Here is a 4,451-nt window from a genome sequence, read left to right as displayed (position 1 = left end):
TATATATTTAATGATCTATTTGTATATCTTATATATGTACTACACTGTCTTAATTATTGTTGTTTTATAGTAAGTTTTGAAGCTAGATAGTACTATAATATCCCCAGCTTTGTTCTTTCTTTTTAAGACAGACTAGAATATTCTACGTCCTTGTTATTTTCACATAATTTTAGAGTCAGCCTGTCAATATGTATTTAAAAGAGCTTTGAGAGGTGAGTGCGGTGGTACGTGCCTCGAATGCTACCACACAGAAGGTTAAGGCAGGAGGATTGTGAATTCAAGCCCAGCCTGGGCTACATAGCAAGTTCAAAGCCAGCTTGAACTATTAGTTCAACATTGTTTTCATAAATAAATAAATAAAATAGCTTTAGGGATTACAATCATGATTATATTAAATCTGAAACACTGTAAAGAACAGAAGAGTAATTAAAGGAAAATTAGTACAAAATTAAACAAATATTCAAAATTCCATCAAATTTAATAATAGGAAGGTCACTGGGGTATTCATAAGGTAGCTTCATTATCTTGATTGAAAAAAAACACTCATTAACCATTTTACCCTTTCATTTCTTTTCCTCTTCTTCTGTGGTACTGGGGACTACCACTAAACTACATCTCCAATCCTTTTTAATTTTTGAGAGTCTTGAATTTCTCAGGTTACCCTTGAACTCACAATCATCCAGCCTAAGTCTCCTGAGCAGCCCGGATTGTAAGTCTGCACCACCACTCCCAGATCAGGTCACCCTTCCATTCTTATTAGTAAAACCTAAATTATAGCTGGGCATACAGATAACTGGATAAAGACTACATCACCTTTTTTCCCTTCTGGTTAAGTGAGGTCACTGACTAAGATTGAACTAATAGAATATAAGTGAATATCACGTGCAACTTCTAAGAAGTATCTTTAAAGAATATGTGCCTTTATTCATTCTTCTCTATCCTCCCTTCTTAAATGAGCAAGTGACAGTGGAATTAAAGCAGCCATGTTAACCATGAATCACCATACTAAGGGTGGCACAGCAGCAAGAGAGAAGAATCAAAGTCTCTGATGATGGAGCTGCTGTTATAACAATCAATTTACTACTTATTTATGCAAATACATGCACATTTAACATTGCTATCAGATATTTCCTGTGTAATACAGTAAAATCTAACCTTGATCCACCTGAGTAGAAAATGTCTACATCCCAGTGGTCCCAGAGAACCTCTAGCAACAATGTTTTACTCATCTATTCAACTTCTACCTTTCCAACAGAATATTTCCACTTGGATATCCAATAGGATAAATCCAAAACAGAACTGTTCATTTTTTTCTCCTCAAACCCTTCTTCCAAATATGTTCTCCACCACCAGCACCAAATGGTAAATAATTATATAAAATATAATTATTTATAATTATAAATAGTAAATGATCTACCTTGAAGCTCAAGCAAAACACTTTGGTACTGCCTTTGATTCTTTGTTTACTCCATTTTTCTCCATCCTCACTGTCACCACTCTTTCTAGATCCAGTCATCAACAATTCTCACTTGGAGTAATGCAACAGCATCCTCAATGGTATTATCATTATTTTTTTTGTAACAAGAAATCTTTCCTAGGTTGATGAAAAAGTTCTAGAGATGGACAAACAGTAATGATGGTCAATAGTGTGAATGTCACTGAATGATACACCTAAAAAGGATGAAATGACTAAAAATGGATATTGTACTACAACATGGATATGGATAAATATGGATATATAAATTCATAAATATACGTATCCATAAATATGTATATTGTCCAACAAAGTAAGCAAAAAAGAAATCTTTCCTAGAGATAACAGGCATGTATTTTTTCTAAAAATCTTGCAGATGTGTGTTTCACATTAAAGTCTGTAATTCATCTAGAAATTGTTGAGACTGATATGAAGTAGGAATTTAATTTTGTCTTTATTCCAAATGGATGAAATGCATCTCAACATCATTTATTGAATAGTCTATTTTTTTTCCTCCTTGCTTTGGAATACCGCTTAGTAGTATACTAAGATTCCATGCATACATGGCTATGTTTCTAGATGCTCTACTCTGTTCTATGAATCTATTTTTCTATCCCCGAATCAATATACTTTTTTTTTTTGAGACAAAGTCTCCCTATGTAGCTCATGCTGGCCTTAAATTCATGATCCTCCTGCCTCAACCTCACAAATGCTGTGCTTATGGGTAGGTGCCATGCCCGTCCACACTGTCTTATTTTACCTTTATATTAAGCTTCCATACTAGGTAGGGAAGAACCATATTTAATTTTCTTCTTCAAAACTGACTTAGCTGCCAGGCATGGCAATGGCAGTACATGCCTGTAATCCCATCACTTGGGAACCTGAGGCAGGAAGATTGCTGCAGTTTGAGGCTCGTCTGAGCTACACAGGTAAGTTCAAGGCCAATGTGAACTACATAGCAAGATCCTGTCTCAAAAACCAAAACAACAAAAAACATGACTTAGCTACTTGGTTTTCCAAATAAATTTTTGATCTAATATGTCAAGTTGCATAAAAAAAACATACAGTAAGGCTGGGAATTTAGCTCAGAGGTTCCACTACCTGCCTTGTAAACACAAGGTCTTGAGTTCGATCCCGGTATAAAAAAAACAAAAACAAAAAAGCATACAGTGACCTGTCATCTTTTTTATATTGTCTTGCTATTCATGAATGTTATATATCTCTTCATTTACTGGGTCTTCTTTTATGTGTTTCAATAAACCATTGTAACTTTCTCCCTATAGTACTACATAACTTTAGTCTGATCCACTTCTAGATACCTTTAGTTTTGAATACCATTATGAAAAGTATCATTTTTTGTTTGTTTGTTTTTTGTTTTTTGAGACAGGGTCTCCCTATGTAGTTGAGACTGGCCTGGAACTCACTATGAGTGCAGGCTGGTCTCCAAGTCACAGCGATCCTCCTGCCTCAGCCTCCCGAGTGCTGGGATTACAGGCATGCACCACCACACCCAGCGCAGTATCTATTATTAAAATTTCTGGTTAATTACTGCTTGTATATGAAGTTTTTTGCTCAGAAATCTTCCTGAACTGAAAGCCATTTCTGATGCCTTCTAACCAAAGTAATCCTTTTCACTATAACATCAAAATCTTGTATCTTGTTAGTTGGTTTTAGTGTCTTTTGGCCCCCATTAAATAAAATTAGTTCATCATTGCATCCCAAGTGTCTAGGAATAATGTACAGAACACACCAAGTGCACATAATATTTGCTTAACAAATGGGTGGAGGTTTTATATCTGGTTAATGTTGAGAAACCCAGGAAGAAAAGCAAGTTTTGAAGTGAGGACAAGAGATAAAAATGAAATTAGTCTGAGAGGTGGAGCTAACATTACTCACTGGTCATTAAGGTGCAGGCAGCTGCCCAGCACTTGGCACTCAGGAGTAGCAGTTCGAGGTGAAGGAATTCACGAGATGGTGGTCTGATTCTCAAGAAGGAAAATGTAGGCAAGAAAGTAAAAAAGCAAAGAAAAGGTACTTGGGAATAAATGAATTTGGAAGCAAACTTTCAAAAGAGGAAAAGATGCAAGACAAAGAAAAAGAGACAAGCTAGATTCCTAAGGGATCACACAGCCAGGTGTGATGGCCCATACCTGTAATCCCAGAAGTCTGGGAGGATGAGGCAGGAGGAATGCAAATCGGGGTCAACCTGGCCCAGTGTGAAATTCTCAGTGTGACCGAGGAGGAGGAGGAGGCAGGAGTCACACGAACACACGAAATAAAAGAGCAATTTGAGCTTAACTGTGAAAGTACAATTCAACCTACGGACCTCAACCGGTAAAAACAAGAGACCTCGATTAGACTACAGAGCAGAATTTGGGAAAAGGAATTAACTTTACAGTTTTCTAGAGTCTCACTTTAAAACGATTTCTGGGTTTAGAGCCCTCTCAACGCTCAATCTAGTCAAATTCCATGGCCAGAAAGTGGCGAGAAGCTGTGGTCTAGCAGGCGCAGGTGTGACGAATGAGGCTGTTTCCTCCACCTCATCCCTTCGAGACTACCCAGCCGGGCTGAGCGGCCGCCGGCAGGTGCTCTTCCCTGGGCCTGGATAACTACCGAAGCAAGCCAAAGAGAAAAACCAGGTTCCGGCGGAGGACCGGAGAGAGGCCTTCAGGCCAGAGGCAGGTCAGCGGGTCACTATGGGACCGTGCACCCTCACAGGAGCTCCCCGGGCCAGTCACCGCCCACACCACTCCCCCGCCGCGCTCAGCAGCGCCAACTCTCTCTCTAGCCCCTCGAGCCATCCCTCCTTTCCTACCTGCCGGGCCGCTGACTCTGGTGCCCTCAACCGCTCCCAAGGGACTCTACCGACAGGGACGCCCACACCTCTCTTCTGCTCGCAGCCTGCACCCTCCAGTCACCAATCTGTCTGTACGTGACCCCGCCCCTTCCCGGCTCGCCCCGCCCCCCGGCCCCGTCC

The 4,451-nt window shown here is 39.8% G+C and overlaps 1 protein-coding gene across 2 annotated transcripts in view; it reads right to left on the bottom strand.

Annotated features, from left to right (window-relative positions):
* Serac1 (serine active site containing 1) overlaps positions 1-4,412 on the bottom strand; it is a 52,098-nt gene extending 47,686 nt beyond the window's left edge. Inside the window, exon 1 of one of the 2 annotated variants that reach the window (XM_033763297.1) lies at positions 4,290-4,412. The gene's annotated coding sequence lies outside the window, so the exon portion shown is untranslated. Of the gene's footprint in view, positions 1-3,370; positions 3,664-4,289 lie in introns of those variants that run through there. The other variant, XM_033763298.1, reaches the window with a different exon arrangement.
* Positions 4,413-4,451: the final 39 nt, after the last annotated feature.

This window comes from Fukomys damarensis, unplaced genomic scaffold (genome assembly GCF_012274545.1).
Source record: "Fukomys damarensis isolate Sample0158 unplaced genomic scaffold, DMR_v1.0_HiC HiC_scaffold_14, whole genome shotgun sequence".
NCBI classification, from domain to species: domain Eukaryota; kingdom Metazoa; phylum Chordata; class Mammalia; order Rodentia; family Bathyergidae; genus Fukomys; species Fukomys damarensis.
This window is presented reverse-complemented; position numbering and strand designations above follow the sequence as displayed.